The sequence below is a fragment of the Ictidomys tridecemlineatus genome, chromosome 14, assembly GCF_052094955.1.
Source record: "Ictidomys tridecemlineatus isolate mIctTri1 chromosome 14, mIctTri1.hap1, whole genome shotgun sequence".
In the NCBI taxonomy this organism is placed as follows: Eukaryota; Metazoa; Chordata; class Mammalia; order Rodentia; family Sciuridae; genus Ictidomys; species Ictidomys tridecemlineatus.
In genome coordinates, this window is record NC_135490.1 from 22,237,704 (window position 1) to 22,249,794 (window position 12,091).

Sequence of the window (12,091 nt, forward strand, 5' to 3'; positions counted from 1 at the left end):
AAGAACTCAAAAAACTTAACACCAAAACAACAACAACAACAACAAATTAATCAATTAATAAACGGGCACTTTATGGAAGAAGAAATGGGGTCAGTCTACAAATATATGAAAAAATGTTCAACATCTCTAGCAGGAAAATGCAAATTAAAACTACACTGAGATTTTATCTCCAGTCATAATGGCAATTATCAAGAATACAAATAACAATGCTGGTGAAGATGTGGGGAAAAAAGGTATATTCGTATATTCCTAGTGGGACTGCAAATTGGTGCAACCACTAAGAAAAGCAGTATGGAGATTCCGTGGCCCACTCAGTGTTTATTCATTTCTTCTATGGGTGGTGAGAGGGTTGGAAGTAAGACACACAAACATAAAATCTAGAAAAATCGTGACTCAGTGGACCAACCAAATCCCTGATAAAAGAGAGACTGGCCATGAGCAGGCTCCACATGTTTATTATACAGGTATCAACATCAAAGGGATTCATTGTAAGAAAGTTACTTAAACAGAACCAAGGTTTGGAAAGCCCAATTACAGCCATCAGTTTGTGCCCACAGTTCTCCACCGCTGGCTGGCTGGGTGGCTGGCATTTGAACCTTAGGATAAACTGATAAACTCCGTGGTAACCACAGAATTTCCCCTTTGGACAGGGTGTCACCATACAACTGAGTGGTTTTCTTGGTGCCTTTGCATGGATAAATTCCCAAGAGAGGTGTTACCTCTGCCTCTGGGCAGTTCACAGACAATAATTCATTCACCACTCCCAACATCTCCCCTTTATTAATTTATTAAGTGTGAGTGATAAGCTATTATTTGATGTTCTCACATTTCTTTCCAGAAGATATGGCATCCTGTTATAACACCAAGAGAATTGGTAGCAAATACATATTTCCAAAAGTGTACCATATTGAATGTTTTAACATATTCTAAGGATTAAAGCCATTTGAATCATTAAGTATTTGTACAGAAAGCCATGCAGGATCCACAAACATAGTGGCTGGAGACTTAGGGCTTCCCTGCTGTTTGACTATCTGACCAGTTTGATGAGTCAGGTTCTTCAGTTTTCCCCGTGTTGGCAGGTTGGCATTCTGGGTCCACAGATTCTTCTTCCCCTTCTTCTTTTTCTTCCTTCTCAGCTTCTTGTTCCCACTGGGAGTCAGAATCAACAAAACCAGTTTGAGATTCAGTTGTGTGAACTGCAGCTCCAATTCATCCATGATAATGTAGAATGGTACATTCTGCTACCCAGATGGGATGAGCTGCACATTCTGGATAGATACAAGCATGTCCTGTACCCCATATTATCACTGGATGTGGTCCACTTCATTGTCCTATTGATAAGTCTCTTCTCCAGACTAAGCTTGATGGGCCTACTGTGGTAGGATTCATGTGTTGCTTAGCAGCAGTGCAAACTTTAACATAACAAGTTAAAAATTTAAAACAAAAGTAGCATGATTCAAACAATTTTGAGTGGGGTTCTGTCTTCCTCTTTTTGTTTTTTAAATAATAACTTGAGGGACAAGTGGGCCCCCTTTACAATAACTTGGCCTTGGGGATTATAAAGTTTACATGGAAAATACAAAATGAAAATAACAAGGTTAAAAACACTCTGGGCTGGAGATAGAGCTCAGTTGGTAGAGTGCTTGCCTCACATGCACAAGGCACATGGTTCAATCCCCAGTACCAAACCAAACCAAACAAAACCATATTCAATGAATACAGTAGCTATGAACCAAGGAATATGATTTTTTATAATTTCAAATTTTTACTTAACTATATATATTTTTGTTTTAAGATCGCAGTAATTTTTATAACAAAAATTTATTTTGAACTTAATTTTAAATGAACGTGAATAGTTATCATAAGATGGAATAAGATGAAAGGCAGGTCTTAACTTAGGTGAGGGGGCCTCTTGACAAATCATAGGTAAGGTGTGTTATTTTTGAAACTGATTTTAGTCTCACTTTTTAAAAAAATATTATTTTATAAAGTTTTTATGATCATTTTTTTTGAGTCTCCATGAATCAGTTAACTCAATTTAGTACCACATCTGAAACATGAATCAAACAAGTGAAGAGAGCTTTTAACCTTTTGTGGGAAAGTGGCAAAATGTCTTTATATTCCATTCATACTGTCAATCTCTAAGTAAACCAGGCTCTCCTTATTAACCTTTTAAAAAATGTATTTAACTTCCCATCACAGTGTAAAGAGTAACAAAAATCTTATAACTTATGACAGATTATTTTTATCTAATTACTGTCATCTTAAAACAAAAATATATATAGTTAAGTAAAATTATTTTATCTAGTACCACATACAACACATAAATAAGTTTTTAACTAAATTTGTTGTTTTTATATAAGTTTGTAAGAGAACACTGTTACAGAGCAGTTTAGTTTGGAGAACACAAGCTTGATAAAATGTTCTTTTACATCTTTAAAAACTTGTATACTTAGTCAATAAGAACACATTTAGAATATAAAGTAGCTAGCAACAGCATCACAATTTCAGTGATGTTTTTACATTAACAAAGTTTAGCTAAGAAAAAATTTGAATCTGGAAAGTAATTTAATACTTTAAAATGACAATTGTTGTTTAACCAGATTTTAACAAATCTTAATTTCTTTGATAGTAGTTTTTCTAAATAATAAAACTTTATACAAGACATTGTTTTGTTGGAATGAGAGTTGATTAATGTTTTAAGAAATTCTTATTACTTTAACACATAAAAAGTTAAACTTTTGGTTTATATCAGTATATTAATATTTGACCTTAGGGGAAAAAACCTTGAATAGCTCCAACTGTTTATGCTAATTATATATATAACCAACTTAGTTACACATTTTTTGAATTTACACTTCACAAACCCTTTGCAACTTACTCCACTTTAATAAGGTGAAATACTTTTAGGTTATTTACAATACTCTAATTGAAACACAGCTGAAACTTTTGGATTCTTTGAATATAGAATTATACCTGTTAAAGAGTTAACTCTTAGTAATTTTGTTTTCAATAAAGAAAAAGACAAAGCAGTCTTAAAACGTTTTTACTAAGAAATTTATGAAAACACATCCAATGTTTAAATATATTTCCTTAAGGAATTTAAGAGAATAAGAATATTTGATTTTATATTTAGCAGTTGCTGTTTTAGCACTTGTACTTTGTAAAATAATTAGATGTCTCCTTTAACAAATGCATTCATGAAGATTAGTCCCATTTGTGGTAAATCTAATTTACTTATTTTTAACTGTAAAAGCCAAGATACTAAACAAATGTAATTAACAGCATTAACCATCTCTTTCCTGTTGAAGAAAATTATCAGAAGCAATGAATATTATATTTTAGATATTTTATAGAAAACAACATTTTAATAATTGTCTGACCACCTAGTGAAGCTTGTGAGTCACCGATGTTAAAGACATCTTTATTTTGATCTGTTTACCTAATTTAAACTTAATTTGCTTTTAAGTCACATAAATTAAAGAGAAAAATGGATCCAATTCTTAATTAATGAGCACCAATTTATCTATTTGTTAAATGTAGTACCACATACCACACATGTGCAGACATAATAACACACAATACCAACGAACACACGTACACTAAACAGACAAAACCCAAAGGTTTTATAAGTTTTTGCACGTGGAGTGCCACAGGTAGGAGTCAATGTTACAGATATCTATTAAAGCCTCTCTTAGATTTAACCTGTTAGAAATTAAAATAGAACCAATCATACTTCTGTATCATGACTTAAATGTAGCGCAGGCTTGTGCAGATGGAAATGTCAGGTGCAAGATCCAACAATCATAAGGACACTGAAATAAAAGATTTCAGACAGCTGGCTTTTGTCCTGATGATTATCAGACCTTCCCCCAGCACCACCATCCCTGGAAAAATTGGCCTCTGAACAAATACAGAGTGTAAAAGACTCCATAGTTAGATAAAATAAAACTAAGCAGAAAAATACATTAATTTAGGTGTGTAATATCAAATGTGAATTTACCATAAAATCATGAACTCAAAAATATAGAATCAGGAGTTCTTAAAAGAAGAAAAAAGATGACATGGCTGCAATTTCTAAAAGAACATGCAAAAGTAACTTTACTAAGTCAGAGCACACTTCTGGCTTAGATTAGAGTCAGTTCAGGTATTTAAAGAATATGAGAGCCTGTAAAATGCTCAGAAAAGGTTTTCAAGAAAAGCAAAACTTGTACATCCAGATTCTTTTCATTTTTATCTCCTGAGAAAAACGGAGGGACGTTATTAACAGCCAGGTAAGCTAGGGCAGAAGAAGCTAGGATTAAATGCAATACTTTTTAATTTTTTCTCAGCCCCATCTGAGTCAGAAACAGCTTGATTTTAAAATGACACCTTTTTCCTGTGATCTGTGTGGTGCCGGTAGTTTATATGTTTTCCAAGGAGGCTGCAAAACTTCTCTTAAGGCTGGCTGTGGCCAGAGTTTTTTATTATTTTCTCCCTTACCCCCGCCTGGTCTCAGAAGACAAAGACTTCAACTGGGCAGGTACGGGGCAGCAGGAGATGCTGCAGGCTGAAGACTCCAACTGCATCTTCAAAGCCAGAAACCAGATGAGGAGCCAAACATTCCATGCTAATACAAGATGAATCAAGACAATTTCATATTAAGGACCACAAAGTCAAAGTTTCTGCAGAAGCTGCATACCCAACATGTAGCTCTTTACCAAGTGTCTCCCAAATTTTTAAATCCACAGTTCCCTCTTCTGGAAACCACGGGAAAGTTTCAACAAGTTCTAAAAATTATGCCAGCCTACACTTTATTTACAGGGCTGCCCCATGATTTAATCATAATCTTAAGCATCCTAACAAAGAGCTCTCTTTCTTTAGTTTTAGAATGCCCCATGCTTTGCATCGAGCTACATATAAACTCGATCCTCCCCTTCCTTAACCAACAATGTCTCTTTTTGAGGAGTGTCTACTCACCTTAATACAAATGTCAGTTCCCATGAGTGTATGGACTCCTGTTTCAGCCTCCAACTGCTGTCCGTTTATTCAATTCCCTGAGTGGGGCAGTGAGAGGATTGGAAATAAGACCCACCAAACTACTCATGAGAGAGAGATTGAATTCATTGCAAGAAAGTTACTTTAAAAGAGAACCAAGGTCAAAAATTTGAACAGCCCAATTATAGCCATCAGTTTGTGCCCCACAGTTCTCCACCCCTGGGTGGCTGGCGTTTGAACCTTAAGTCATGAACTGATAAACTCCATGGTAACCACAGAATTTCCCTTTGAATCACATCTGTTACATATCCACATTTTTGCATAATGCCCTATTAGTAACTGTTGTATTCTGCTCCCTTTCCTATCCTCTACTATCCCCCCTCCCCTCCCCTCCCATCTTGTCTCTCTACCCCATTTACTGTATTTCATTTCTCTCCTTGTTTATTTACCCATTCCCCTCGCAACCTCTTATGTGTGATTTTGTATAACAATGAGCTTCTCCCTCCATTACCATGCAATTTCCCTTTTCTCTCCCTTTCCCTCCCACCTAGTGTATCTGTTTAATGTTGATCTTTCCTTCCTGCTCATCCTCCCTGCTCTGATCTTGGTTATTCTCATTATATCAAAGAAGACATTTGGTATTTGGGGTAAAAATGGGAGTTCATAACCAACTTGAATCTAATGTATGAAACATGATGTGTCAAAAGCTTTGTAATGTTTTGAACAACCAATAAAAAAAAAAAGAGTTTTCCTTAAATATCCTTTTTCTCACCATATGGGTGTGATAACAAACTGTTATATAAAAACAGAGACTCCTAGGACTAGAAGGGCTCTCTAATCTTTCTCTTCCAAAAATTTACAAAATTATTAAAATGTCCTAATTATGATTTTTGATAGCTCAAAAAAAAAAAAAAGAATTTCCCTTTGAATAGCATGTCTCTATGCACCTAGGGGCAGGGGGTTCTTGCTGCCTTTGCAGCAAGAAATTCCCAAGAGAGGTATCACCTCTGTTTCTGGGCAGTTCATGAACCATGATTCATTTGCCCTCCAAACATGGAGATTCCTCAGAAAGCTTGGAAAGCAACCACCATTTCATCCAGTTATCCTACTCCTTTGTTTATACCCAAAGAACTTAAAATCAGCATACTACAGTGACACAGGCACATCAATGTTTATAGCAGCTCAATTCAAATAGTTAAACTATAGAACCAACCTAGGTGCTCTTCAATAGATGAATGGATTAAAAAATGTGATATATATACACAATGGAATATTATTCACTCAGAAGAATGAAATGATGGCATTTGCCAGTAAATGGATGGAGCTGGAGAATATCATCCTTCCCTCTTGTGTTTCTTCCTGCCTCTTTTCCTTCCATTGTTTGTTTATGTTTTTCTTTTGACATTTGTTTTTGTACATGTTATACTTTGTTTTGGGAATTTTATTTTCCTCTTTTTCTTCCTTTCACCTGGAAAATCCTCACTACACCTTCAGGAATCAAGTTAGAGGTAAGTTTTTCTACACAGTCTCCTCTGTCCCCTCCAAAACACTTCTGCAGTATTTGGAGCAGGCCCCTCTGGTGCACATAACCTTGTTGTGATAATTTCTGTTTTAATCATCTCTCTTCTGCTAAAGTGCAATTCTTTGAGGAAAGCAACCCTGCCTTCACCATTGCATTATTAGGATCTAATGTCATGACTGTAGCAAAGGAGATGAAAAAATTATTTTTAGAATGAAACATGACGTCAAGAAAACCACCAACCTGCCTCATTATTATAAATATTTATAGGTATATTTGAAGAATGAAATTGTAGATTTGTGTTCATTTGCCCAAATAAAAATTTTGAAAAGTTTTGTATGCTCTTATATTTTTTAGAGGTGATATCTAAAAATTATAATCATACATTAAAATAGTTTTTAAGAAATACAGTTTTCAGTGATTGTGGATATTGACAATTTGAAATAAAACTAATATATCATTCTTAAAATTTATAAGTAAAATATAAATTTCATAGTGATTTTATTTAAATATAAATGAATAAGCTCATCCTTTTTCCTCTTCCTTCCTTCCTTACTAATTAATTTTTTTATTTTATTGGTGCCTTAAAATTATACAAAATAGTGGGATTCATTGTTAAGTATTTGTATATACACATAACATAATTTGGTTAACTTCATTACCCATTTCTTTTTTCTTTTTGAAATTATAGTTTTAATCCCTTTCCCTCAAAAATTTCTTACTGTAATATATCAGTTTGATTAAGCATGTTGTTGATTATAGTTTGTTGGTTGTGGAGAATAGAATAATTAAATAAAAATATTTGAATATAATAGCATGTTGCATATGTTTATTATTTGTGTACTGAATTTTGTGTAAGATTCAATAAATCAATTCATAAGCTTGTATAATGTATATACTCTATTTCCATATACTCTACTTATATATCTCCTACATGTATAGTGTACATACACATACATTATGATTTTTTTAATGTTTTATTTTTGATCATTAGATTCAAGATAATAAAATTTTATGCTAATTATGTATTTACATTTTATCAAAGCAACATAAATATTGTAAAAAGTATAAGAGGCATTAAATGCAAACACAAATTTTATCAAAAGATCATTTTAAAAATATAAGCAAAGAGTATATATGTACATTATTGTGTTCAAAGGTTTTTGCTGATTATTATATTTCCTTGCAACTGATTATAGTATAATCAAGTATTCTTTTTAGTGATTCATTGGCTGGCAGCTTAATTAAACTCCCCTTAAATATTCTTGAAAGCAAATAATTAGCAACAACTTTATTTGCTAAATGATATGTTATCTAGTTCATGTTACCATTTACTTTCTCACTTTCTGAGTAAAAAACAAGACTGTACTAAGGTATATCAAATAAGCATAAGTTATCGATTTATTTTATGTAGAGGCACCAGGCTTAACCTGTTGTTTAGAAAAAACGATCAGGAAAATTAAATTATAGTTACTTAAATAGATTTTCTTGGAAAAAGATTTGATCAAAATGCTTTTGCCTTATTATGTTTTGCTTACATATGAAATTAAATCACTGGAACTGAAAATTTAGGTAATTTTGTTTATGAAAAATATTTACTCTGTGTTGCAAAGCCATTCTCATTATTTAAAAAAAAAAAAAAAACTGCCAAAGAAGACCTGATTTCTGTCAAGAAAATTCTGACTTAATTTTTTCAATTCAACCAGAAGTTTTATTAACAGGCGACTAGGAGACAGAGCTCTCATTTCTGAGACAGGTTGTCTTGGGATGAGTTTGCTGTCTGTATGAAGCAGTGTCTCCCCACCTTAGTGTTTCCTACTGCTACACTGTCTTTGCTCTCATGGAACTCTCCTTCAGAAGCAATGCACTCTTTGATGATAGCTAAGAAATGGCAGAGGTAAGGTTATTAAATGAAAATTGCTATCAATCCCACACTGCTCTCTAATATATCTAAGTTGACAAAATTGCAACATGAACAAAAATAGAAAGTTCCTAGGGCCAGTCTCTATTCTTAACGGAAATACATAAAAGAGCAAAAGACACTGGGATGGTTTTTGCTTTCTTCTTAGTCCATCTCCGAATTTTCTAATTTTTCACAAATAAACATACATTATGTCTATTATGATCTGCCAGAAAATCATGAAAGATGGCTTTCAACATTTAAAAATGGTGCAATTTTCTTCTCAAATATTAGGGGGGAAATTTGGGTTATATGGCATTACACAAACCAGAAATCTCTAAAAATTATTATTTTAACATCTGGTTGAAATCTCAGGTTTTTAACTATGGTTCAAACACCCATCAGATTAAAACAGCTAAATGCAAATGTTGACTCCGGGTGAGATTAGTCTAAGTTTGCAAAAGGTTGTTTTGCAAATGTTCTTCCCATTAAAATGTGTGACTCAGCTGTGCCTTTGCAAAGAGTTATGATTTACATGTGTCAATACTGCCCATTCTTCCTCTATTGGATCCCATTGAGATATCAGCAAATGGCAATTTAGGGGCATTTTTGGAGGCATCACAATCAGCCTTATTAAGCAGGTTTTAGAGAATGGAGTATAAAAATTGATGTGGTACAACAAAATTGGGAATACTTTGCATTTAAAATGAGAAAAGACACTATTTTAGTATCTCTAATGATGCCACGTGTGTTAAAATGAAACCAGTGAAGAGTTTGTTAATGTTAGCTTGATTAAAAAGAAGAAAATAAATGAAAGAAAATTTTAACCAAGTATTTTTTTTTCCAGGTCAATACTGCATATTTTAAAAATATAAAATCATCTATTAGCAATAACAAAACTAGGAAGTAGTTATTACCACTTTATAAATGAGGAAACTGAAAGTTAGAAAAGTTACGTTTAAAAAGTGGTTTAAAGTCAACCAAATAGGAATTAATAGAGACAAAGTTTAAATTCCAGGTGACTTTTCCTCCAGTGCCAATGTTTTGCCCAGTTATGCCATAGTTAACTATGAATACCACCTGGCTCTGGATGATGGTTATCAATGAAAGAAAGAATAAAGCTTCTCTGAAATATCAAATGCCATTAAAATAGGTACTCTACATGGCAGAATGACCGAAAAGATCTCCAACTTCAGTGGTTTATACTCAGAGGGATAGAAAGAAATATATGCATGGCATCCAAGAAGAAAAAAATGACAAATAATAAGTTATTTCAAACAAGAGTTTTCAAATCAGCAGGAGATGACACTGAAAATGTATATAAAAAACTTAGAAATGATAAAATTGCTAATCAGTCTTTAGTAAACTCAGCAGGCAATAAGTTCTGAAGAACTGCTAATGAATTATTAAACTGAAATGTGGCCCTGGATTAAGATAAAAAGGAGCTAGAACATGACATCTACGAGATGATATGAAACAAATGTGACAATCAGCAACTTTGAAAATATTGTGAGGATGTTAAGGGGGTACTTTCTGCTTCCTATGTTTCTACATCAATTATGCATTTTTAAGTAAACTTAAAGAGGTTCCTAATTAAGCTCCTTGTGCAGCTGTCAGAGGACTTTTTTCTTTATTTAGTACCAAGCTTAAAGTCTGTGATAAAACACCCATGATTGCAAATACCAAACGAAAGAGCAAATGAATTAAAGATGTGCCCAAGATTTTGAATACGATCCAGATAGCTTCCCAAGTTGAGTTGTCTCCATTACCTTCAACAGTTCAGTTTGGAATTTTCCACTATCTTGTCCTCTTTCTTTTATTTCCACATAGATGTGTCTCTGTAGATAGGGTCAATTGTAGATGGTAAAATTATTAAACCACCCAGAAGGCTTGCTACCCTCTGGGGAATGTCAGGACAGATCCTTGGAATAGAAATGTTGGGGGAAGTTGGCCATCAGCTCTGAATCTTGGTGCTGATTCTGGGACTCAGCAATCTTGTGAGCCTCTAGAGGGGAAAAAAGCTGTACCTGATTTCTCCTTTAATATGTCAAGAGCCATAGTGATATGATCAGACTACAGAGCTTTGCTTTATGTTCTAGGCATGAGAAAATGATGAGCAGGAAATCAAATAAGCCTTTTTTGAACGAGGATGGCTGACAAGAAGCCAGGAGAGGAGATGAGAGGGATTTTGTGAAAACCAAGGCAGGCAGGAATTGTTTTGGAAGCATTCTGCTAATTTTGGTCAGTAGGAAAACCCAACACGAGTGAGAATCTGAGATCACCAAGTGTGGTACTCTGCTTCTCATTCACATTTGATAATAAGTTACCAGGCAGAGGGACAGTGCCAGTAATTGGAAGAGGCACATGAATGAATTAATGTTGCTGGTTAATGATCCACCGAGAATGTTCAGGAAATCCAGGAAGCCACCAGTGAGCAGAAGTGGTCAGAGTCCTGGTGAACTGGCAGAGGCCCACAGCCAGGACCAGAACAGTGTTGCAGTCGCAGTTTCTGCACCCAACTACCAGTGTCTGGTAGTCATGGGTAGGGGAGACACACAGGGTAGACTCAATCACAAAGAGGTTGATGGCTAGAAAGCCATGTGATAAGTATTTTAACCAGGGATAGTGAAGACTCAGAAGACGGAACATAGGATGGGGGCCCCTTGCATCCCTATTAAGAAGAAAATTTCTTACCTCTGGGAGGAAGATGCCATCTTAAGAAAATAAGGAGAGTGGAGGAGGAGCCATAAAAGAATAGCATCTGCCTTGAAGAAATCCGATCACTCCAAAGAAGGCTTAGACTTGTAACTGGCAATCTCTAGTGGCCTCTTGGTGTCACCTGACCAGAGCTCCAGAGCACAGAACATATTTTGTTTCGTTTAATCGGGAGTGTAAACTTTCCCTCCTCAGAGAGACCTGAGGTATATAACCCAGGGCTTCTCTGTAAATGCTGTGTTCTTCCTAGCTCAATTGTTCCACCATTTTTTTTAGGATGTCTTAACTTTCCTCATGGTTCAGGATACTGGCATTAGTTATCAAAGAGAAGATTGGAGAAAAGAAAGAAGATATGCCATTTACCAGATTTTCTTTATTAAAGGAAGGCTCTTGGGAACTGCCTAAGTTTGAGCTGCTCATGCTTCACAAGGTAGAAATCAGTTTTGTGGTCACGTGGTTTTCAAGGACGCTGGGAAACATAGTTTTTTCTTAGTCACTATGACCAGCTAAAAATTTATCTTTTCAGAATAAAGAGCGAATAGATGTTGGTAGAAATTTAAGAACTCTGCTATAGGGTCGTGGATATGAGAAAATATAGAGAAGTGATCACAGATATATAGGCCATTTTATGGTTCATTATTATTTCAGAGTTTCTCTCACTTGTCAGTAGATGGCAAGGGACAAAATATAACAGCAATTTTAGTGTATTTTTTTTTTTTGTCACTATAGGTATACCAAGGAGAAATTAGGAGAGTTGTGACCCTTTCTGCGGCCTACACACCAAAGTCTGTCTTTTAGAGTTTTGATTTCTTTTAGGAGTTCAACATAGGAGAAGCTATTTAGTGTCATTAGCTGCATCTTCAACTTATTTAATTTTGCTTTGTTTTTAATGCTCCTCTTCAGCCTTTTGTCTTATTCTTCCCAACTTCAAAGCAAGCAATCAAACATTTTTTTCCTTAATCTACTCCCCTCTAAGCTAC